The sequence below is a fragment of the Hylobates moloch genome, unplaced genomic scaffold, assembly GCF_009828535.3.
Source record: "Hylobates moloch isolate HMO894 unplaced genomic scaffold, HMol_V3 SCAFFOLD_2, whole genome shotgun sequence".
Classification (NCBI taxonomy): domain Eukaryota; kingdom Metazoa; phylum Chordata; class Mammalia; order Primates; family Hylobatidae; genus Hylobates; species Hylobates moloch.
The window spans coordinates 68,483,336-68,509,486 of record NW_026652277.1 but is presented as its reverse complement, the minus strand read 5'-3'; the positions used below and the strand labels follow the sequence as shown (position 1 = coordinate 68,509,486).

The 26,151-nt window shown below is 41.8% G+C and overlaps 1 long non-coding RNA gene across 6 annotated transcripts in view; it reads right to left on the bottom strand.

The window, feature by feature from the left end:
• LOC131381617 (uncharacterized) overlaps positions 1-25,657 on the bottom strand; it is a 175,756-nt gene extending 150,099 nt beyond the window's left edge. For all 6 annotated transcript variants that reach the window (XR_009210484.1, XR_009210483.1, XR_009210480.1 and 3 more), the window contains exons 1-3: positions 25,465-25,657; positions 18,710-19,413; positions 15,944-16,059 (exon numbers count right to left, since the gene is read on the bottom strand). This is a non-coding gene — a long non-coding RNA (uncharacterized LOC131381617). The remainder of the gene's footprint in view (positions 1-15,943; positions 16,060-18,709; positions 19,414-25,464) is intronic.
• Positions 25,658-26,151: the final 494 nt, after the last annotated feature.

The window sequence follows — 26,151 nt, the reverse complement described above, 5'->3', positions numbered from 1 at the left end:
ATTATCTAATTCACTGCCACAACAAAGCTGGCATTATCTTCCCCATTTTGCTCATGGAGACACTGAAATAAGAAAATTATAGCCTGACTTTGATACACACAGATTTGCTCTGTTAACCTTGCTATGGGAGCTGGTGGAGGGGAGGTTGAAGGTGAGGTGATTGGTTGTGGTCTAGACCAGTTTTCAAACTAACTTCCTCAAACAGATCTTAATACCCCAGAGATTAAAGGGTGGTTAGATGTGCCTGACCCTCTTTGACTAGAGGAGTTCAGCTTCATATAGATTTCATTGGCTTTCTAGATTCGGATTTTGTGAAAGATTTCCTTTAACAAAAGGAATCAGCGCCCAAAAACTAAAAATCTGATACAACCACTGGCCTGAATATATTTAGAGAATGCCACCTTTAGAAAGTAAACATTTAGAAATAGTCAACAGCTTTTCTAAAATCCTAACGCAATCGTTAGTAGCAAACCTTGGCAGCTTCTGTGTGCCCAGCACCGTGCTAAGCACATTACAGACATTAGCTTATTTCATCATGATAAGCTATCATTTTACTGAAGAGGAAACTGAAGCTTAGAGAGGTTAAGTAACTTGTCCAGGACCACCGAGCTAGTAAGATGTGAAACCAAGATTAAACCAAGCAGCCTGATCTCCAAACCCACACTGTTAACCATTCTGCTACCCTGACTCTAAACCAATTAATGACTTCAATTCAGTCTTGAAGTCTCTGTCAGAGAAAGAGAGAGATTTAACAACTTGCTAGTCATATTCCTTACAAAAGCTACAGAACAGACAAAAGCCAAAAGCAATATGTTACATAATAAAGAATTTGGTTGGTTCTATTCCCTGGTTCCTAGAAGGAAGCTTCTAAACCCTTAGAATTTCCAGAGTGACATGACTGTCTTTGTTATTCATGGTGGGCCCTGAAGGTTTATGCTAATGAGGTGACTTCTGACCCCTATAATAGCTTAAGCTAATGAGATTAGTCAGGATGGGGGCTGGTCATGCCAGAAAGGCCAATCATGTGATTAGAGAATTCAGGCTTTGAGCCATGTGATATCAGCCTGACCTCTAAGGAGGAGGGCTGGAGATTGTGTTCAATATTTGGGCCAAAACTTCAATCAATCATGTCTATATAATGAAGCCCCAATAAAAACTCTGGACACAGATGTTTAGGTGAGCTCCTTGGTTGGTAGGGCACTAATCTCATCCATGAGGACTCCATCCTCATGACCTAATCACTCCCAAAGGCCCTGACCCCCAAATACCACCACATTGGAGATTAGATTTTAACATATGAACTTGAGGGGATATAAACATTCAGTCTTTAGCAGGGCTATTGCTTCCCCATCTATGTTTCATTGTCCCACTTAACCAGAGGATCTTGTTTTAACCCACCAGACCCAGAGCTCATTCAGTAAAATGATAAACCACTACACCTGCTTTAAGACCCTCACCACAGGGGAATTTTTGTTCATTGGCTTTGTGACTTTTCCTCCCTTGCATTTTTATTCTTTATTGCACCTCTGCTGTGTAACAACCTAAGATTTTGTTCCTCAACAAATTTTTTTAAAAAGAAGAGGGAGAGTATCCAGGTATATTTAACATTCTTTTGCACTGTTCTTCAGGCCTCTAACTGGCTTCAAGTCTGGACATAAGCTTTACAAACAACAAGAGCATTTATAAAATGAAAAGATAAAGCATAGATGAGATCAGTCTGTGATCTAGACTCTCAGAATTACAGGATTTCTGTTACTCTTATTTAAAAATAAAAGAAACAACTAAGAAGCAAGTTTGGGAGCTATAAAAGGACTCAGAGATTATCTAGTTCAAAACCTTCATTTTATAAGTGAAGTAACTAAGGCCCAGAAAGGTTGAAGTGAAATATCTTCCCCTAAATTACAAACTAGGGAATCTAATGACAAACTTTTCTTTGCATATATTTTATTGTTAGAAGTCAAATACACTAAAATTCCTTTTTTCCAAAGCAGAAAATCTGAACCATCAACATAAAAGCTTATCCACACGTAGTTAGAAAATGTCATCAATAGTTGAATGACCTTATGACTATGACGTGACTTAATGCAGGAATCCTCCAGGTTCTAGGAAGGAAGGGTCTCAGTTCATTTCCAAGGAAGCTACTGTCTTTCTAGGAGAGTATGGGAGTGATTGTTAGCCCTGAATTATCTTCGTAGATCCACACAAAGTTTCTGTGACTTTTTTCTGAATTATTCTCAGTTCTTCAGTTATAAAATTGGATGACATAAAATATGGCTTGTTTTAAATAGTAGATGCGTTTCTGAAAGAGAAATTCAGTCATATTTTAATCCAGTAAGGGACTTTGCTATTTAAAGAAAGCCTAACGTGAACACTTTTGTGAAAAAAAAAAAAAAATCTTTTTTAATATAAATAATCTCTCCACAATTTTTCTGTTATATAAATTCAGATTTCTTTAGGTAGAAGTTTTTTTTTTTAATAAGGTTTCCCTGTATTACATATCTTCAGTTATTCTGGGATAGTGTGAGAAAAAGACAGATGAATGTGGCAAAATGTTTAAATATTCTCAGAAAAAGAGTCTCCTGACTTAGGTAGAGCAGCCAAAACCACAAAAGCTCTATTTCTTTTATCCTGAAATAGCAAGGGTGTTTTTCAAGATCCAGTCAGAAAATACAGCAGCAAATAGCTTGCAAAATGTTTAATACATGATCAAGAGCAACTCACAGTTTCACTCAAATACCTAATGTATATTCCAGTAGACTATGAGAGACAAGCATCAATCAGCATTCAAGCTACCTCATCCTTTCTCAAGGTGAAAGAACTAAAACAGCTGTATTATCTGTATGACAATCACTCCTGTTTTATTTGGAGCTGCGTTCCACTCTGACCATCAGAGAAGCAATGACACAGTTTTACTGCTGCTCTTATTAAATATTATTACTGTGGTGCAAGCTTGACGATCGAGAGAGGAGAAAAAGGAGGCAGCTTCATTGCCCAGAGGAGATCCAGTAATCAGATGGTCCGCAGCCTGAAGAGAACATCAATCTTCTGAATTCAATTCTGACTATACACTTTAGCAGCAACTCTGTGGTCTCAGTATAAAATGTTAACAGCATTAAGGCAACTGCTAACCTAAAAGATGTATATTTTGAAAAGAACAAAAGGGAGGGCTAGATGGAGAATAGTGTTAAGAATACTAACTGAGATTTTTTTTTTAATACTGAGGAAAATTCATTGAACTGGCCATTGGACTTTTCTATGGCAGTCTAGCAGTCAACCTGCCCCCTTTCTTGTTTGTTTGTTTGTTTGTTTGTTTTGAAATAGGATCTAGCTCTGTAGCCCAGGCTGAAGGGCAGTGGCACAAGCACAGCTTACTGTGGCCTCGAACTCCCAGGCTCAAGCAATCTTTCCACTTTCCCAAGTATCCGGGACCACAGGCAAGCACTAATACACCTGACTAATTTTTTTTTTTTTTTTTTTTTTTGAAGACAGGTCTCACTCTGTTGTGCAGGCTGGTCTTAAGCTCCCGGACTCAAGTGAACCAAGAGTTCTGCCTCAGCTTCCCAAAGTGCTGGGATTACAGATGTGAGCCACCACATCCAGCCTGGTTTTGAGGAACACAAACCCCCCTGGGCATACAGGCTTCCCACAGGCTCCCACAGAGGAAGCCAAAGAGTCGTGATCCGTCCTGTTCTCATGCGCTGATAGGCAAGGCTGACACATATCCACACCTGCCTATCAGATGTTCTCACTCATCTGAATTTGCAGAAGGTAAAGCAAAGACAAAGGCTTTAATGCATTCATGGCATTGGCATGACCACAGCAGTTGTGTGGCCAGATTCTTGTGTTTCTTGACTCTCTGGTTCATGTTCATTTTCTAGACACGCTCTCCCAGCCTCCACTATACCGGCTTCAGAGTCAGAGTTGATCTCTTGTTACTTGCAACCTAAAGTATCATACCTGATACCCATATGTATGAGATGTCCATGAATGTGAGAGGCCCAGAACAGGGAACATCCTGTGGGAATAAAGTATGTTCCCCAAAGGCTCATTGTCATTCAAGGTTCTTATTTTATATCTTATAAAATAGGAGAAAGGCATACAGAAAATGAATATTCTTTCTCTTGTATGTTTACTATTGCCACTGTACGTCTGAGGTATTTTTCTACTGGTTTCAACTGGAGTAAGTCCCATAGAGTAACTAGGGACGTGGAATGATTGGTACCAGGGCAGAATTCTTTTAGAACTCCAGTCCTACAAATGAGTACAAGAGATACCTTTTAAGGCTGAAGGAGGAACATAGTAAGAAATCTAACAGGTGATGCAAAGGCTTGAAACTAGAAGAAAAGCAGGCTTTTGCTGATGATGGCAGGAAGCTGGACTGGGGTGAAGAGTTTCCCAGGATGAATTCTTCAACTATTGGGACTCCGGAACCTCAAGAGAAAGCAAGCTCAGCCACTCCTTATGCCAATGAGTAAAGAGGCTAAGCATCACTCAGACTGCAAGTAGACCAGATAGCCCATATTCCAGAGAGGAGTCATGGAACCACAGTGAGAAATGCCTTGCGCATTAAGGAAGACTTGCCCAGGAACCAGAGTGACCGTAGAGATGGAAGAGGGCCTAAGCAGGGCTGAAGGAGGTAATCATGGGGCTCATATCTAGAATTAGAAGCTCAGAAATAAGTCCCAGCAAGGCTAACAGAAACTAATAGTCTACCTTTCTTCAAATAATCAATCTGTGCTCTGATAATGCATCTCTAGCTATCTTGCACATTTTCTTCATTGCATGTATATGGGTGTTTGGGGACTGGTGTTGATTGTTTTTCCCTTTGTTTTCTTCTAAAACATTCCCTTTGTTGAATTAAGAAGGAACCTCTGGGAGAAATACTGTACACAATTTGACCTCCAAATAAATAAAGACTAAGAAGTCTTCCTAAGAGAGATTAAGGAAACCCTGATCATCAGTAATTGCTGACTCTCCACGCCAGAGAACACAGGTGTGCATACACACACATGCACACACACACACGTGCACACACACAAACCATGAGTTCTAGGGCCAGATCAATACTTACTGAAGCAAAATTGGGCTCATGAAAATTGAACTCACAGAAAACCTGAGACATTACCACCAAAAACTGAGCAAAAACTGTCAGTGCCCATGGCTCTTCAAGGACCTGCCACCAAGTGGTCCATCTTTAAGAACCAGAGAGTAAGTTTGACTCAGCAAGACCATAGACTATTTAGTAAAGTCCTCAGCTGGGGCCATGGACTATCCTGGAACATAGGTCCTGGAATCAGCCAGACTAGATTATGACACGCTGCTGGGTGACCTTGGTGAGTCACTTAAACCTGGTGTTGCCATATACGGGTGGTAACACCCACTTTGTAAGGCTGTTTTGAGATTAAATGAGATATTGTCTGTAAAGCCTTTTGCACAGTACTTGGTATATAGTAACTGTTCATAAAAATAAGAAAACCATAAGTAATAATGTAGGTAAATGAAAATGATGAATGAAGCCATTTACTAGGCAAGTCTGGATTTCAGTGAGGTTCAGAAAAGATTTCACTTACACTGCTAATCTAATTCCACCAGGAAAACAGCTGGGAAGATGAACTAGGATGGACACACTTTCTAAATATACTTATTTGCAGTTTTTATTTTGAAGAAGCAGAAGTAGCAGCTGCCAGCAACCCCACAACAAGCCAGGCGGTTGACAAGTATTGGTGGAGCCTGCAGAAGGCTCCTGTCGGGGGAACAGTGACTCTCCAAGCCAGTTTCATGTGGGAAATCAGGAGGACAGATTTTTCTTATGCGATTTTCTCATTCATTCTGGTTTCTGCTTGGCGAGAAAGAGTACATAAGCTGTTTGTCTCAGATGAATGCTCCACTAGATAAAACACCAAAAGGGGCTTGGGGAAACATAATAAAGTAAGAATTGCCACACTGGCTTAGACCAGCTGTCTGACAATAGTACCAAGAGGCATTTTGTAGGAAATAGTTGCAACTTCCTTCATAATCAAGGCCTCACAAGCTTAGAAACCACTCCTAAATGTCCTTAAGTTCCTAGTAAGGTGCAATCAACCACAGTTTTACTTAAACTTTCCTTGAGTTCTTTTATACTAGCAATTTCAGCTAATACTGTTTGGGGCCATGAGTTTCTTTCTTTAACCAACTTTTATTTTCATGTTTTGTTCCTCTTGACTACAACCCAGACTGACTATACTACAACCCGAAGGAAGTCCCCGAAGTTGGTTCTGCCTTAATATTTCCACGTATAAAATGGAAAAATGGCATCTCCTTAGTAATGTCACAAATAAAAGAAAAAGATTCCTGGATCTACAGTTTTCTCTGCCTTGGGCTCTACAAAGAAAGAAAGAGGCTTAAATCTGAACGCTTGAGTTCCATTTTCTGTGCTAATTCATGTAAATCACACAATAATAAAACAATGGAATAACAGAAGAGCTAAATGCAGGAGGAGAAATGAATAGCGACAGTCTTGGGATCAGGTTGAATTGTAGGCCATTGAAGTAGCAAAAATGGGTGTCCCCATCCACAAGCAAAAGGTATGAGAACCAGATTGCTCACTTGGATTAAAATACTGCACAATCTATGTGACTTCCACCAAATGGTCACTTATACTTTAAATAAAAGCATTTAGTGAGAGTAAGAATAAAAACAGCGTTTTTTTTCCTTTTGAGTTAGAGAAAACCTAAAAATAAGTAGTGCTGTATTATCAAAGGAGGGAAAATCAATAACAGGGTGTGTACATATCTAAACCACCCAGATGACATTGAAATTTGTCAAGAAGTTTTTATTGTTATATATCAAATTAGTTCTAGAGATGGGTTACTTTAATCACTGTTTTATGTGAGATAAGAATGATAATTACAGTGAAGATGTGAAGAGGAGATTTGATATTTTCTGTTCAGGAGGAACTATGGGAAGGACAATTATGAAGAAGTTATATGCTAAGCAGGACAGAATGAGAAACTAGATGACATAATGGTCTCTCTCTTTATCCCTTATTAAAGGTAAAAGAAATTTTTAATAAAGTAACATAGTCACTCCCAGAAAGCTATAATGAGTCCAGGGTGAAACATATGTAACTAAGTCATCTTAGTTCCTTTTGTATTGAATTTTAGAATTTACTGAGAAAATAATGATTAAAAGTAAGTGTCATCTAAATAATTTATTATAATCTTATAATGCTCACATTTATTGACTGTGTAAAAAGGCAAAATTTTGCTGCAAGAAGAACATATATTACAGCTAAGGTTGATCTATTTGTTATAATGCTGAAAAATGTTTTTAATTAAGTGATATTAATATGAGTACAAACAATTCTTTGGGGCTTCTTTCTCTTATAAAGAGGTTTTAAATATTAAATGAAGGAAAATGCAAGTTACCTTAGTTTGGCCATCTTAAAGATGAAAGTTATATGACCTTGTAGCAAAAGAATACAGTGCAAGTTAATTAGCTAATTAGATCATTGTCATATCCAGTGTTATGAAAGACAAAGTTCGCCTATGGCCCTGGCCCAAGCCAACCTTTTTTCCATTTTTTTTTTAATTTTAGATTTCTCTCTTTCTCTCTCTTCTTTTTTTTCTTTCCCTACTTCATTAAAGTATAATTGACAAATAAAAATTGTATGTATTCAAGGCACACAACACCATGTTTTGATATATGTATACATTGTACCACAATCAAGCTAATTAGCGTATTCATCACCTCACATACTTACTATTCTTTGTAGTGAGAATGTTTAAGATCTACTCCCTTAGCAATTTTCAAGTATACAATGCATATTAACTGTAGTCACCGTGTTCTACACTAGTCTCCAGAAATGATTCATTCTCTAGCTGCTGAACCTTCGCACCTTTTGACTAACATCTTCCTATTTCCACCCCAGCCCCTCAGCCCCTGGCAATGACCATTCTATTCTCTGCTTCTGTGAGGTCGATTTTTTGAGATGTCACATAGGAGTGAGATCATGCAGTGTTTGTCTTTCTGTGCCTGGCTTATCTCATGTAGCGTAATGTCCTCCAGATTCATCCATGTTGCTGCGAATGACAGAACTTTCTTCTTTTTAAGGCTTAGTCGTATTCCAGTTTGTACAATATCACATTTTCTTTATCCATTCATCCACTGATGGACATTTAGGGTGATCGCATATCTTGGCTATTGTGAATCATGCTGCAATGAACACTGGAGTGCGGATACCTCTTCAACATACTGATGTCATTTCCTTCAGGTATGGACCCAGCAGAGGAATTGCTGGATCACATGGCAGTTCTATTTTTAATTTTTTGAGGAAACTCCATACTGTTTCCTACAGCAGCCGCACCTTTTACATCCCTACCAACAGTGTGCAGGGGCTCCCTTTTCTCCACAACCTCATCAACATTCGTCTCTTGTCTTTTTTCATGACATGCCTGTTAGAATGGCTATGATCAAAAACTTAAGCCAGGCTTTTTATCTGAAATACCAAGACATTCAAGACAACACAAGAGACTGTCACCAGATCGGGGTGAACAAACGAATGAATCACAATTCAAGGTCTGTGTTGGGGCCTGGCAAATCACTATTGTTGTGGCCTTGTCAAGACCGTTAACCCCTTTGGGACTCAGTATCCTAATCAGTGAAATGAGAGGGCTTGACCTTTAGAGATATTTCGAGCACTAAAATCCTATGACACACAATTTTTAATAACTAAAAGAGGCAAACAAATCACTCTGCAACAGAGAAAGGTGTTGACTAGTTGTAGAGACTGGAACTATATCATGAGGTATTCCAGAAAGGTCTAAGGCAGCAGTCCCCAACTTTTTGGCACCAGGGGCCAGTTTCATGGAAGACAATTTTTCCACAGGAAAGAGGTAAGGGGTATGGTGGGTTTGAGATGATTCAAGCACATTACATTTATTGTGCACTTTTTTTCAACTCACTTGCCACTATAAAGCCTGCCACCAAATGCGGCTTGTCATTTGCCCCACGTCGATAAGGTTTTGATATGAGTCTGCAAGCAATTGATTTATTGTGGTCTCTGGGCAGTCAACCCTCTCTGCTAATGTTTATCTGTATTGGCAGCCACTCCCCAGCGCTAGCATCACCACCTCGGCCCCACCTCAGATCATCAGGCATTAGATTCTCATAAGGAGCACACAACCTAGTTCACAATAGGGTTCATGTTCCTATGAGAATCTAATGCCACCGCTGATCTGACAAGAGGTGGCGCTCAGGCGGTAATGCAAGTGATGGCAAGCGGCTGTAAACATGGATGAAGCTTTGCTCGCTCACCCGCCACTCACCTCCTGCTGTGCTGCCCAGTTCCTAACAAGCCACTGACCAGTACCAGTCCATGGCCCAGGGGTTCGGGGACCCCTGGTCTAAGAAAAGGCCAAGTGTTCTAGAAGTCCTCCCACCTCCCTCCACTGAACTGTCTTCCCCAGGCCCTGGAAAATCTTTAGAGACAATTCCCTAGATCCTCCAGTAAATCAGGTCTCTACGCATAATTCCTTATCAATTCCTTCTTGACTACCTTGACTTCCTTTTCAATCTGTTCTTGACAATAACTGAGTTGACTGATTGGTTTAGAATTCTCATAGTGCCTTCTCCTTTCTTCACTCACACAAACACCATGTTACTCTCATTCTTCCATTCATTGTTGATTCATTCCTTCACTAGTCTAGCACCTACTATGGGCAGCTGTCTTTGCTAGGCCTTGATCTTCTCTGACTAAAATGCTGTGTACTGTGAAGCCAGTGTGTTGGTTTACAGTGGCCAGCAGCAGCATCTCTGGAGTTAGACTGAATGTGCTCAAATCCCAGCTTTCCCATTTGCTGTATTATCTTGAGCAAATGTCTTAACTTCTCTATGTCTCAGTTTTCTCATTTGTAAAACGTAATTCATAGCAGTAACTATTTCGAAGACTTTTTTGGAGAGTCAAATAATTAAATCTTTGTTAAGTGCCTAGAACGGCACCTGATAAGACACAATAAGCACTTGTTAAAGTTAGTTCTTCTGATTATCTCCAAGAATCTGAATCAGTCTAAGATCAGCAGCTCCAAGGCTGAGTTGCTGGTGGCATTTTACACAGTGCCGACTATTTAAAACATGAAATTTCATGGCTGTGGAGTTGTTTGTCCACTTCAAATGGCCACTGGGGAATAGATTTGAGGAGCGTTTGTCACTGACAAGAATTAGTGAAGCAGGCAGAGTTGCTACCTCAGAGAGCTCGGGGCAATGACAGCCACTTTGTCCAAATCTGAGCAGTAGCAAAAGAATGCCAACAGCCCAAAGAAAAGAATCAGACTGGGAACTATTGCCAGGCAATCCCAGGATGACCTGAGGATGTCCTCTAGCTACCCTCGTTGAAGGTACAGAAGTCTGTTGGCATATTTATTATAACAGAAGCACTTTCTATGCCTACAGATTGACAGTAACAGTAGTAATGGTAATAATTGTCGTAGCAATGGTACAGTAGTAGTAATAGCAGCGGCAATGGTAGCAGTTGAAATAATGTGATGGTAGCAAAGGTAGTCAATGGCAGTAGTAAGAGTAATTGTGATAGTGGTAGTAATCCTGGCAGTGGCGATAATAACAGTGGCACTGGCAGCAGCGGGAGTAGTTGCAGGGTGGGTGCAGTGGAGTAACAGCTACACTTCTATAGCACCATCCAAAGCACTCTGCATTTATTAACTCCATTCTCACAGCCACCCTAGGAATTAGGGAGTATTGCATTTTACAATGGCACTTGTAATATTTTGAGTTATTTCAGCTCTGATACCGTACTTGGTTATGCTGATTCCAGCAGCAACTCATTAAGATTTTGGTCTTCTCATCTTACATCCTCCTGATCTCACTCACTCGACCCCCTTCTCACTTATGGCAGCTAAAGTAGCCCCATGGCCTCTCCATCCTTGTTGTTTCTGGCAGGAAAGACACTCATTATACAGTGTGAAATTGTGTGCTTTCTTTCAAGAGAAGTGTCACACTTGGCAAGAAAGAGTGGGGAAAAGCGCTGCCCACTGATGGTGAGTACTTTATAAAGTGGCTGGCTGGCATGGGTAGAAGAGAAAAGACGGAAAGGAGACAGTGTCCCTCACCTCTGTCATGACTGAGGCAGAGTCAATACACATCCCCATGCCACTGGAGGCCTGTCTCAACTTCCTGTCATCACCTGCTCATGTCCCTGCTTTCACACATGACTTGTCCTTTCCCATCAATGAATTAAGTATATAGAAAAACCATTTGAGGTTGTAGTCAAGAGTCAGATATGCTTGTGTGCAAATGCCAGCTGCACCACTAATTGCATGGCTTTCTCAGACTCAGTTTCCTCCTCTGTAAAATGAAGGTAATTATCTCATATAACTGTTTTAGAAAATGAGAGAGAAGGAACATCCACACCCCTACCCAGCACTTGGAACACACAACCTCAATAACTATTACCCATTACTATTACTGTTGTTACTGCCACTGTATTTTTCCTTCAAGCCACTAAATCCATAATTGTTATTAATACATATCCAAACAGTTCTTGAAAAAAATCCTCTAAAATTGTGTTACCCAAATAACTCAAAAAATAAAATTTTAGGTTTGCAGTGCAGCCCCCCCAACTCCTCAAAGATGCTGTAGGAGTTTTCTGTGGCTGCTATAACAAATTACCACAAACGTAGTGGATTAAAACATCACAAACTTACGATCTTGCAGCTATAAGTCAGAAGTCTAAGATGGGCTGTCAACAAACTCTAGAGGAGAAGATGTAACCTTACCCTTTCCAGCTTTGGATGAAGAACATGTTCCATTGCCCTTCCCACATTCCTTGGCTCATGGCCCCACGCCATTGCAATCCCTGCCCATCATCACGTCTCCTTCTCTGACTCTCACGTCTCCCTCTCTCCCTTACATCTTTGTGATTACACTGAGCCCACCCAGATAACCCAGGAGAATTTTCCCCTCTTAATATTCTTAACTTATATATCTGCAAAGTCCTTTCTACCATATTAGATAACATATCCACAGGTTCCACGAGTTAGGATGTGGACATCTTTGGAGGACCATTATATCTACCACAGAAGCCATGAAGAAATAGCCATAGAAAAGACTGAGTTGTCTCCATAGAGTTCCGCATTCCTTATTCAGTGTTCATACAGTCACTGCTGATCTTCCAGCCTCCCCTGATTCTCTCTGTTTCCTGACATCTCTGAGGCTCAGTGTCCACATGTGTCATACAGTAATGGCCACACTGCATCTAGAGGACTGTTTGGGGAATAATCAATGTACTTGAGTTGTAAAATCCTTAGCAAATTTTAGAATAAAATGCCACATAAAAATGAACGAATAATAATTTAACTGTCTCACAAGTAAATTAATACACTCAAACTGCTCTAAGATCTTTGGATAAGAGGCATTCTTCAGATGCCAAGTGTACATTGGTGTTTTGCCTTTGTGCTCATTTCCAGCCATCTATCAAAAGCACACTTTAGTTCATTTTTCCTTTTTCAGATAAACTATCTAATTTTCTGCCCCTGTGGCTTTCCTGAATATCTCCTCCCCCAGGCCTTCCAGTGGGAGAAATGTAACTTATTTTCTTCTCTGGGTTTTCTGTGGGTGGGTAGCTATGTCCTCTTTGACTAGTCTTTTTCTTTCCCTTTGTTCTCAAACTATAGCTTTTGCTGCCTCTGACTTGGTTTTTGCTGTGTAGCTATGAGTTTGCTGCCTCTCTTTTGAGCTTCATCAAGGGCTGCTGTGGCCTGATATGTAGGTTTCTTTCTAATTTCAGTCTCCAGGGGGAATGAAGTCGATATAGTTGTTCACCTGCTGAGTTAGGAGTTTGCCCTTATACACACACCATAATATTTTATTCTAGTTACAGGGAGTATGCAGCATTTATACTTCCTTGGACTCCCACATGAAAACAGAAGCAGCTACTGTGTGTCCTTCAGAATCCCTCATGCATTGCCTTTGCTGCCTGTGGGTGGGCAGGGATATACAGCCAAGCAGACTACAGAAAGAAGGTGCCAATGACTCTATCTTTTGAAGTTGACCTTCTCCCAAAAACCAAGACCTACAGAGAGGCAAACATTTATTCACTTGAAAAAAGGTGCATTTCATTTTCTTAAACATCTAAAAAGACATAACTACATTTAGTAGATGGCAATGCTCCCTTTATCTCCCTATCAAGAAAAATAGTTGTGTGCATATATTAGTCACTCTTCTGATATTATGGAGGAATTTAATATAGGAAAATGGTGACAAAGGTTTTGAAAACACAGGTTAAGTGGAAAATGACATTACCTAGAAATTGGCAACTGTAGGATGCTGCTGCTGTTGTCCCATAGCTGTAGAAGCAAAGAGGTGAATGTGGAGTGATCCACAGCCGGCAAGCACACGCTTGGAACAGAGCTCTGCCACCATATTTGTTATCTGTTGCTATTGTATAACAAATCATCTCAAAACTGGCTTAAAATAACACACGCTATCTCACAGTTTCTATGCATCAGAAATCTAGGTGTGAGCTAGCTGGGTCCTTCCTCTGCTTCAGGGCCTCTCATAGGCTTCAATTAAGGTGTCACTCAGGCTACACTCATCTGAAGGGAAGGATACATTTTCAAGTTCATGTAGTTATTGGTAGGATTCAGCTCCATGTAGGCTGTTGGACCTCAGTTTCTCACTGGCTGTTGGACAGAGTCTGCCCTCAATTCCTCGCCATGTGGGTCTCACGAACATGGCAGTTTGCTTCCTCAGAGCACACAAACCAAAAGGCAAATAGAGAGAGTCTGCCAGCAAGACAGAAGTCACAATCATTTGCAACCTAGTCAGAGAGGTAGCAACCCTCAACATTGCCATATTCTATTGGTTGGCAGCAAGTTACTCAAGCAAAGGGGATTTCACGCAGCCATGAATACCAAGAGGTGAGGATCAGAGGAGGCCATCTCAGAAGGTACTGACCATAGCTGCTGAGCAGGAACCCAGGAGCCCAAGCTCCCCGTGATGATGCTGGAGGCACCACCAATGCTGTTGGAGCGCCAGTCACCCACAGTACTGCCCACTGCTGCCACTGTCACAGCCAGCTGAATGGGCTTCCCTTTTTACCACTTTCCAGTCTCCCATGAGTGCTCACCCTCATTGGCAAATGCCAACTGAAGCCCAGTAACCAAGGGAGCTGGGAATGCACTTCTCATGTTTCCAGCAACTTGCAATTCAGAGGAGAGGAAATAAGGATGGGAAAAGGACTAACCATAGACAATAGCTGGCCAAACAGGAAAGGGATGTTTCTACTCATTTCCACATCTCTCTTTTAGACCCTTTCCATTCTGCTCATTTAAATCAACTGACGCACCAATGTTATCTGCTCCATGTATGAGGTCCCACTCGTCACCCCTTCACTGGAACACCCCCCTCAACCCTGAGCTTGCTTTCTCAGACTGTCCTCCATGTTCCCATCTTTGCTGCCTCTTTTTCTTTGCACTTCCTTCAAAGCTTAGCTAGCCCATGTTTCCTGCCCTCGATTGCTCAGGGCTCTGATCTTTGCCAAGAAGTACTGGATGATAATGGGAAGCCTTTCAATTGATTCCATTCAACAAAGTCTCTTATATAGATGCTAGGTCTCAAACATAATGCTGGATGCTAGAGTGCAAAAATGGAAAAGAAGCAATTCCTGCCCTTGAAGAGGATGCAGTTATGCCAGGGACACAGATGTCTATAATACCAAGTGATAAATGCTACAGTTCAGGGACATTCTGACAGATTGATTGACAAACCATACAGATTTGTCCTTAATTGGCTGCATGTTATCTGCACTTTTGGTTCTTGCTGGGGAAAAAAATGCAACCTTGAACTCTCAGCTGTACAATCCTTATCAAACATACTTACAATAAATAATTTATGGAGGTTCTAAAAGATAAGCGGCCCATCCATTTCTTTAGATATTCTACAATTTATTCTTCATGTACACAGATGCAAAATTCAGTTTAAAAAATCTGTAAAGAACTAAAACAACATGATCCACAGCCTTGTTTTTACAGCCTTTCGTTTTCAAAGGAACTGCTTTCACTCAGCTGTACTTTGGCGTCTCATCATCTGTCTACAAGGAGTAACATTTAAAAACTACTGAGTGAAATTAGATCTAAACCCAATATAGGAATGTCGAGGGGTTTCTCCCCTATATCACAGCCTGCTCATATTCTAAGGATTCCATAGAGAAGTTCCTTTTAGAGCTCAAACTCAGAAAGAGTTTTCTCAAAACAGTTCATTTGTTTTTATTTTATGGATATGCCAAAATTTTATAATGAATTGTGTTTCTATTTTTGCTTTATCTTCCAGAAACTTAGACCTAAATGTGCAGTCTCTTCTAGCAACTGTGTGAGAGTCGGTGGTAAGCAGCTATTTTATTGCGCTCGTTTTCCCTTGACTCCAAATCTTCTTTCATCCTTTTGTAGGTATATTGGTAGGATACTCAAATTCTCCGTAAAATGAGAAATTTTATGTTAATTACAAATGGATTACACTAATATATATATGGTGGTATTTCTTTTTGGCAGGAAGGATCAAGAAAATCAGAGAAAGATGTGATATTTGGTCTGAGTCTTGGAAAATGATATTTATCCAGTTTTAGAAGGTTTTTCCATAATATCAGCACTTAAAGGCATAAAAAATTCACGTTAGGTTATGTGACCAGATACAAGGGAAGGAGGATATAAGAACTTGTATGTTAATTTTCCTGTCAATGCCCTATTCATCCCAGTTAGAAGAGTACTTAACCTGTTAAAATGCATCCTGATATTGATGGGCACTTAAAGAGTTGCCCTAATAATTGCAGTTTCCACCAGGAGAAAAAATCTTTTTTGATCATGTAAACTTTCTTCTGTTTATTCACATTATAAAGTCTTCCCAATCTGCCATAGGTTGGCTAACCTAGAAACTTAGCCAAAAATAATGACAATACCTGTCACGGTCCTCTTTCAGAGTGTGGATAGCCAGAATACAACCAGAGATCCTATCTCCCAAAGCCCAGTTCATAGTCTTCTGCTGCTGCAAAACCATCTCCTGGCCCGACAAAGCCTGCAAAAAGGGGAATGAATGTGTGTAAGCAACAGTGCAAAATCTTCAGCATGGCAGGGGCAGATACTGACTCTATTATTTGGTACCCACAAGACATTAAGCAATTCACTTTCCCCTTCCTCATCTTCATTTTCCTCTTACAATTTGGATGTCTGAGAGCTGATGTTTTTAGTTGATCTCATTATTTTATAATCACACCAGCTATTTTGACAGTCTGTGATATTCATAGTCATTGATTTTTTTTGGAATCTACAAAATATATATATAGATCACCATAAACTCTCAGTGGCTAGAGATGACTTTAAAAATGAGTAATTTACCACACTTCAGGCAGGAAATTAAGGCTTACAATGTTGAGATATGAATAATTGTAGGCACTTTCATTACTGTTTTTTCTGGCGAATATTACAATTATTCAGGCAGCTCAAAACATCATGTGAAAATGTCACTAACAAATCTAGCTCTTCAGTGAGTCCCCACCAAGGTGTTATGCAAACAGCAATTTGCTGGAATCACATGTGAAAAATATTAGGCTATTTGAGGATTGGGGTGATTTCCAGTCTGCAAAGTGGCCTATTTGAGAAGAAAGAACCATCTCCAGGAAAGAACCGATCAATGGTTTTTTTATTGTTAGTTAATTTCAAGGTTTTTCAGTGTTGCTTTTTATAAATACCAAAGGAGAAAATGTGGGTTAACTCCAATGGCCATTAGCTTTAATGGGAAGCTTTAGGCCAGGATGGAACCCAAAATGAAAGAAAATGCCATGGGGAGCCCACATAGAGCATTGGAAAGAAGGTTTGCCTCTCATCCCTAGTCTGGTAGGGCCTGAGCCTGCATCCTCTGAGCACAAGCTAAGCACTGGCCTGGAAAGGCACCGGCGTCAAAGGGGATCCGCGAGACACCAAGTGCTCTGTGTACAAGAGCAAGAAACAGCAAGGCAGCATGGCTCTCCTCGAAAGAGAATGAAAATAAATCCTGTCATGAGCATTCCAGCCCTCAGATGCATAAATACACATCACTGCTATTGATCTCACCTAGGACTCAGCCCTGACTTCCTCACCCACCACACATATCACCCCTCCAACTCCAATCACCATTACCTGTACCCTGGCATTGCATTAAACATGCAATTATTTAGCTCTATATAAGCCTAAGACTTCATCTTTCCTAATAGATTTGCATGTGCACGTTAGGTCTTTCCAGACTATCCTCTGTGCCTGAGATTCATGGAACTTTCACTGAGCAAAGAGCCTTTGGCTAGGCCTTCCGCAATTGTGTTTGGCTGAGACTATAAGTAGTTAGAACATGATCCAGTCATTTATTTTTTTTAAACCAACCTTCAAAAGTTGGTTTAAAAAGTCTAAATTGGGCCAAGCACGGCGGCTCACACCTGTAATCCCAGCACTTTGGGAAGCCGTGGAGGGTAGATCATCTGAGATCAGGAGTTCAAGACCAGCCTGAACAACACGGTGAAACCCCATCTCTACAAAAATACAAAAATTAACCGGGCATGATGGTGGGTGCCTGCAATCCCAGGTACTCAGGAGGCTGAGGGGGGAGAATTGCTTGAACCCGGGAGACAGAGGTTGCAGTGAGCCCAGATCGAACCAATGCACTCCAGCCTGGGCGACAGAGCGAGACTCTGTCTCAAAAAAAAAAAAAAAAAAGTCTAAATTGCTTAATATATAATGAGCTATTCAGTCAATCAAAAAAAGTGCCAACAATTTTTAGAAATTGAAATCTATAAAGAAACATTCACTGAAAAAAAAAAGTTTTGTTTTGTTTTGTTTTGTTTTGTTTTGTTTTGTGAGACAGGGCCTCACTCTGTTGCCCAGGCTGGAGTGCAGTGGTGCCATCACACAGCTCACTGCAGCCTCAACTTCCCAGGCTCAAGCAGACCTCCCATCTTCAGCCTCCTGAGTAGCTAGCACCACGGCACACACCACCATGCCCAGTTAATGTTTTCATTTTTTCATAGAGACAAGGTCTTCCTTGTCTAGATCGGTTGCCTAAGTTGGTCTCGAACTCCTGAGCTCAAGCAATCTTCTCACTTCCCAAAGTGCTGAAATTACAGGAGTGAGCCATCACACTTGGTCTACAAGTGTTTTTGAAACATACGGAGGGGTGTTCAAAGTCTCTCTTTCAGTGAAAAAAAAAAAATAGAATAATAAAACATGTTTCTCAGTATCAGATTGGGAAAGATTAGAAATATTATATAGTAAGGCAGAGTTCATGAATTACTGGCGGAAGTATAAATTGTTGTAATTCCATTGTAAGGCAATTAACTAACTACTGAAACTTTAATCCTTTTATATTTTGAACCCGTCAATTTCACATGAAGGAATTTATTCTTCAAAAATACTCTACTTGTAAGCAAAAATAGGTTGCTAGGATATTTATTGCAACGTTATCATAATAACAAAAACACAATACACCATAAATGACAACCAATATTTGGAGACCTCTAAATGTCCAAGATTCTGCAGTTACTAAAAGGGATGAGATATATCACTATGAAAACATGTCCAGGATAGGTGGCTAATTGAAGAAGAGGCTTGACCATGTCATGGGCAACACCTTGTTATTTGCTCCCATCACAAAGTAAGCACCTCTAGTGCCCAGAACTCTTCAAACAATCAAAGAAACCCACCTTCAGACAGCAGATCAAGGCAATATAGGTAATATCTGGATATCTGATAAGGATTAAAGGGAAAATAAAACTCCTCAGGCAAGCATCTGTCTCTCACTGTTCTCAAATTTTCATCTCACGGTGGTGAAAGCATACCAAGGTATAATCTTCCACAGAAAAAAAAGGGGCTGCCTATGTTTGCCAGGCCCTATGTTTGCCAGGCCCTAGAATAATGCCTTATATTTATAATAAAAAATAAAGTTCAGCTCCAATTGATGAAATAAAAATAAAAGCCTTTCTTATTAATTGGTTGGTATAAACACACAACTAACAAAACACTAATTACCAATCGCTCTACAATAAATTTAAGATACAATTTAAAACAACCAGCTCTCTTTCTACAAAACTCCATCTGTCTTCTCTCACTGCTTAATATAATCTTCCCCACACAACCCCACTCCCGCCCTGCTTTTAGAAAAAATTTAACTTTCCTTCACTAAAATTCAGGTATCAGATAGCTTGTCCACAGTTCCCTGGATGCTAGCTTAGGGCAGCAGCTATCAGAGTTCATTGATTTGCTGCTAGCAAATTGGAAGATTTAATGGTGTGACTTCCGCATGTTGCTAGTTGATCAGGTCTCACTGGGGTCTCTCCAAATGGGAAAAGAATTGCTTCCTGCTAATCTCAGGCAGCAGCACTGCATCCACATCCATTTCCACACTGATCTTAAACAGAAAGAAGACAGAGAAAGATTATGTTTCATTCTCCCACTGCGTCTACATAAAACCCAATTGTCGCCCCTTTCTGATCAGCAAGATGTTACCTTGGCAACTACTTTGTACAGCTCTTATTCATCTCTCTTTTGAAGCTCATCATCGTGTAAAAGTTATTTTGCCTCCTAATGAGTAAGAGGAGACATTAGCAACCTGACTGCTTCCTTGGTACTTCCAGACAAAGGTTGTAAAACTGGCAGCCCAGGCGCCAAATTAAACACTCAGGCATGTCGACCCACACATAATTTTTGGTTTTGTTTCTTGGATTTTTTGTAATGTGAGTTAACATTTACAAACCAGAAGATGTAAAATGAAAATGCAAATCTGCAGTTCTTTTTAATAATGTTTAGACCTGAAGTCACTGGGCCCACATTCTTAACAATCAGCTGTTGCTTCATACTGGTCGCTGCCCTCCACTCGTCCCACTCCCCTGGATTAGATTACCTGGGGGGCATCTGGGTTGTGACACCTGTTCTAGGTAGGACATAGGCCCTTTTATAAAAAGTGCTAATGTTTAGAACTGAACAAAAGTTGTTTTCAAGCTATCTTAAGTTTCACGATGTTTCCTTTCCTCAAAATTCAGCAGAACTTCAAACTCACCAAATGTCTTCCCACATGCACAAGATTTTTCAACATTACCCTTAACTTTCAGCACCATTGCTAATGAAGCTCAGAAACTTAAGACACTTTGAAAGTTTAATCAAGAAAAGGCAAAGGTGAGGAGAGAAACAACCCATGTCTACTGCTCAGTTAGAGCAGCGATGAAGTTGGTAGGGACGGCACAAGGCAGTGGCCCTCAAACTTCAGTGTGCATTAGGACCACCTGGAGGGCTTGTCAGATACACAGGTCTCTGGATCTGAGATTCTGATTCAGTAGATCAAGAGTGGGGCCTGAGAATTTGCATATCTAACAAGTCTCCAGTGAGGCTGATGCTCCTCGTCTGGAAACCACACTTTGAGAATCACTGAGATCTTTTTGTATCAAATATATCTGTAAATGCACACTGGCTGATATTGTTTGGATATTTGTCCCTGCCCAAATCTCATGTTGAAATGTAATCCCCAATGCTAGCAGTGGGGCCTGGTGGGAGGTGTTTGGATCATGGGGGTGGATCCCTCACGGCTTAGTGCTGTCCGCGTGATAGCACTCTTGTGTGCCTACTCCTGCTTCATCTTTTGCCACAAAGAAAAGCTTCCTGAGGCATCCCCAGAAGCAGATGCCAGTGTCATGCTTCCTGTACAGCCTGCAGAACCATGAGCCAATTAAATCTCTTTTCTTATAAATTACCCAGTCTCAGGTATTTCTTTATGGCAATGCAAGGACAGCCTAATACAGTGGCCAAACACAATAGAACTTTATTTCCTTTTCATGAAATAGCCCAGTCTGGGCGTGATGGCTCATGCCTGTAATCCTAGCACCTTTGGGAGGCCTAGGCAGAAGGATCACTTGAGCCCAGGAGTACGAGGCTGCAGTAAGCTATGGTCACTCCACTGCATTCCAACCTGGGTGACACAGCAAGACCCCGTCTCTTGAAAAAAAAAAAAAATCAAAGCAAGTTTTCTCTCATTCAGTGATTCAGAAAGCCAAACTTCTTTGAGTTTATGCCCCTACTAACCACTAGAAGGACGACGTAGGGATGAAAGCAGGAAACGTACCAGGAAAGTAGGCTACTTTTTAAAAGCCTTGGCATAGAAGTAACTTCCACTCACATTTCACTGGTGAGAACAAGTCACATGACCATATCTAGATGCAAAGAGTGTTGAAAAATATAGTCCCTGGATGAGCAGCAATTCTATAAAAGATGAAAGGGAAAGCTCACTTTTTTTTTTTTTTGGACAGCTTGCCAGCTCCACCTCAGCAGCTATGAATGTGCCTCACTCTTGACTCCACTGATTTTCTTCCCCATTCCCAGAAGGCCCTTCTCTCTTCTCGTTGTCCATCCAAACCTCAACACCCTTCTGGTTATATTCTGCCTCCACCAGAATTATCAGTAAAAAAATTTCCAGTCTTTTATGTCGGGATGTAACTGAAATAACTTTCCTCAAGAGTTTGTTGTTTCCTCGAGGATATTTATAATGATCATTATGACTTTAAAGAACAAGAGTTGCTCTTCTCTAGTTAATCAAAAGGAAAAAATAAACTGATTGCATTGTTAAAGTTTGATTAAAGACTTACTATAGTCAAGTATCCCATCAGATTTGTTTACCAAAAAATAATAAATAAATAGATAAAGTAAATAGGTAATAAAAGGTCCCTAAAATAATTAACATCTCAACATTAAAACCTAAGTAACCTCCTGCTATTAACACTTTCTAAAATCGCTTCTAGCTCCTGGGATCTAACATGAGTAATTGAGGTGATCTGTGGTGATCTAAAATCAATTAAAACTAACAATGTGAAAATAATATAAAGAATGATCCATTTACCATTGCAAGCAGTAGGAAACTGACCCAAACTAGCTTAAGCACAAAGGGAACTTATCGTTTCACTTAAGCTGAAAAGTCCAGGGGTAGAATACATTTCAGATGTGGCTGAATCCTGAACTCAACCAATGGCATCAGGAGCATTTTTCTACGTCTCTTGGCTTCATGTTGTAATGGGATGGCAGCAATGGCTGTAATCCCTACACCCTCCTTTAGGTCCAGCAGATAAAATTAAGAGTTCCTCAGTGAGAAAAACATCACTGTGATTCATTAGATCTGATTGGGCCCTATGTTCATCCTTAAACAAATCTTGTAGCCAAGGGGAGCTAATTGTGGGTCTCATGTGTAGAGTTAGTTTCACTTAATTCAAACTCACTATGAGCTGGAGAAGGTGGTTCTCTAGAGGGAATTGAGATATGGGTACTATTGGGGTTTGAGGAAGCTCAACGCCCCACCCTAGTTTGGAGCCAGTTGAGAGAAAGACCCAGGAGCCAAGTAGAAAAGCCTTAAAATGTCAGCCTTACAACATGGCTTTAGGTCTGTTAACCAAATGAGCTTGCTAATTCCTGAATTAGATGGGCCTGCCCCCATCACAGACATGCAGTCTCCCATGGGGGCCTGCTCCTGTCATGTATGGCATGGAAGAGCATAGAAAGCTGTTTGCACACTTGTAGGTGACAAAGAGAAAATAGAAAGGCGCTGAGAGTCCCATGCTCAGCCACTGCACGCAAACTCACCCATCAGGTAGCTCACTCTTCCTCCCTTGAGGGGAAGGGAAAAGGGGGATACAGGGAACCAAGGAGCTAGGAGTGTTTTCTGAAAAAGTCCCTACACACAAAAATGGAAGACTAGGGAATGTATCTTCCCAGCATGTAACGGAGCAGTAAATGATAACAACAGATGTCAACTACAAGTAGAAAATGAGACTTAACTTTTAAATACAGAGAGTAAAAAATATGCATCGAGATGGTTAGAGTGCTCAACATTTTTAGTTATAAAAAGATATTTCTCTCACCTGCCATGGAGACCCCATAATACCCTAGAGATAATATAGTTCACAGTGGTTGCCATTATCTGATTTAGCATTTTCCTACAGATGAAGGATAAACAAGTGTCTTAGTTCCAGCTGCTATAAGAAGGTAGTATAGACTGGGTGACTTAAAAATAACAGAAATTTCCCATAATTCTGGAGGCTGAAAGTCAGAGAACAGGGTGCCAGCATGGTCAGGTGCTGGCGAGGACTCTCTTCCAGGTTGCAAACTGCCAACTTCGTGTTGTATCCTCCCAAGGTGGCAAGCAGATGAGCTAGCTCTCCTGCCTCTTTCTATAAGGCACTAATCCCATTCATGAGGGTTCTTTCCTCAGGACCTAATTACCTCCCAAAGGCCTCACCTCCAAATACCATCACATTAGGGATTCGATTTCAACATATGAATTTGAAAGGGACAAAAACATTCAGTGCGTAATACCAAGTATAAAGGTGGACTTGGCCGGGCGCGGTGGCTCACGCTTGTAATCCCAGCACTTTGGGAGGCCGAGGCGGGCGGATCACGAGGTCAGGAGATCGAGACCACGGTGAAACCCCGTCTCTACCAAAAATACAAAAAATTAGCCGGGCGTGGTGGCGGGCGCCTGTAGTCCCAGCTACTCGGAGAGGCTGAGGCAGGAGAATGGCGTGAACCCGGGAGGCGGAGCTTGCAGTGAGCCAAGATTGCGCCACTGCACTCCAGCCTGGGTGACAGAGCGAGACTCCGTCCCGTGCGTAATACCAAGTATAAGGGGGGCTTAGGCCAGGCGCAGTGGCTCACGCTTGTAATCCCAGCACTTTGGGAGGCCAAGGCGGGCGGATCGCGAGGTCACGAGATCGAGACCACGGTGAAACCCCGTCTCTACTAAAAATACAAAAAAATTAGCCGGGCGTGGTGGCGGGCACCTGTAGTCCCAGCTACCCGGAGAGGCTGAGGCAGGAGAATGGCGTGAACCCAGGAGACGGAGCTTGCAGTGAGCCCAGATCGCGCCACTGCACTCCAGCCTGGGCGACAGAGTGAGACTCCGTCTCAAAAAAAAAAAAAAAAAAGTGGACTTAACTTATGTTTCTGCCCTAGGATGAACTGGGAATGAGAAACCAGAAGAACACAGTTGAAAGCTTAAGAAAGAGACTAAAACAAAATAAAGAGGAAATTCATAATGATCTGGATTCAATTCTAGAATGTAAGCTCCATGAGAACAGGCTCCTTGTCTGCACCATTGTATTTTTCCCCAATGCCTAGAATGGAGCCTCTGGCATGTAGTAGAGGTTCAGTAAAATTTGCAGGATGATTTAGGAGGAGAAGTTTTGAAATCAGAAAAAAAAAAATCTTTTGGGGGGTTAGTGGTCACAAAAGAACCATGTCACTTGGGATTTAAGGTTATAATTTGACCCTAACTAAAATGATCCTACTTCATGCTGGTGAAAGAGAATCTAGTGGCCCCAGAAGAGCTCAAGAACCAGGGGAAGCTAGGCACAGTGACTCGGGCCTGTAATCCCAACACTTCGGGAAGCTGAAGTGGCAGGATCACTTAAGCCCAGGAGTTCGAGACTAGCCTGGGCGACATAGGGAGGCCTCACCTCTACAAAAAAAATAAAAAATAAAAATAAAAATAATTAAAAATTTTAGAAAAACAATTAGGAAACCAAAAAATTTCTGAAATGAGAAGAGTCTTCGAGGTAATTTAATGTAGTAATTCCCAACAAAAAACAGCTGTACGTGAGAAACACCTGGAGAGTTATTTTTTTGAAGAAAAAACGAATGAGTTTTAAAAGAAAAAACTGGAGTCAGGTCCAGGTCTAATTCGCTTTATCCCCTAGGGCGCCTAACACAGGCCATGTTTTCTGACTAGAAGCAAGTAAAGAACAGAGATCAACGTTCTCAGATGGCTATCACAGGAGAAGCCACATCCTGGTCACCTGGGTGTCCCTCGAAGCCCTCTTGGGACAGGGAGTGGAGGAGTGACACCTTCTCGTTAGAGCCAACCTATTTTATCACCATGTTCTCGAAAAAGAGTGTACCAGGTGAGTGCGTCTGTCCGCCTCAAACAAGACTCCCTCAAAAATATTCTACAAACCATCACCCAATGAGGATGGTGAAAAATTTTGATTTTGAAATTTCTGTCGGACCCAACAGGCCCCCACAGCATCCACATATCCACAGGGGCTGTAGGATGTGCTGCGTCGTGTTCACGGCGATGCACTCAACAGCACCTTCCCTTGGCAGAGACCGAAACCTCTCCCACTCCGCGCCGCGGCATGGTGGACAGATCCCGCCCAAGGAGCTTCTAACGGGACCTCCCAACGTCGCCGCACGCAGAGTTGGGGGGGCTGGCGGAGGACGTCCAAGCAATCGGCCTCCCAGCCGGCTCTCCTAGGACCGCTTGGCCCCAGAAGGAGCCATGCAATTCTCAGCAGCTCACTCGCCCGGGCGTTACGGGGCCCCGTGAAATGCCTCCAGAATGGGTCTTTCGCAACTCCCCTTAGGAGGGGACGCCGTGGACTAACAGACACCGCTGTCAAGAAGGCGTTGATGCGGCTGCGCGGCTTACATTTTCTTTTCCGCAGTGTCAGCTCGCCGTTCCCAATTACCTCCCCTTAGGCCGCCGGGCGTGCAGGATCACAGCCCAGCCTGCCTCAGCACCTCTCCGCCAGGGGTTCTTACAAACGGCCACTTAAAACATAGCCCCACGCCACCCGGCCTTCCTGGAACTGGAGCCACTCAAGCGGGCCAGCTCCAACCCAGTGACGAGTCCCGGGAGCGGCCCGCTTCCCCACAACCCGCTCTCCGCCTAGCTTGCGCCTCCTACTGGCTGAGCCGGGGAGCTCCCGCAGGTCACAGCGCGCCACCAGTTCCTTCCCCCTTCTCTGCCCGCCTGGGCTTTGAAATACGGTACGCGTTCCTACTGCGTTTGGGGCACTGCTGATGACAGCAGGGCTCTAGCTACCACGCCGAGGAGTCACGGCATTAATTATTCTCTCTTCTACAGGGAAAGGTGTGAGGGCTGAGCCCTGCAAAGCACACGGAATTGGAATACAGGCAGCACTAACTCTCCAGGCTGAAAATCAGGGTGGGTAGGGAGGTTCTCATTCAATTCCCTCACTCCTCCTGTGCCTTTTAACTAACTTTGAAATTCCTCTGGCTGCTGCTAGTGCCTCCGTGCTGTTTCCAAGGGCTGGAGCCCCACACTGATTTATTTGGTAACCATCGCAAGAATTTCAGAAAATGAGAACTGGAG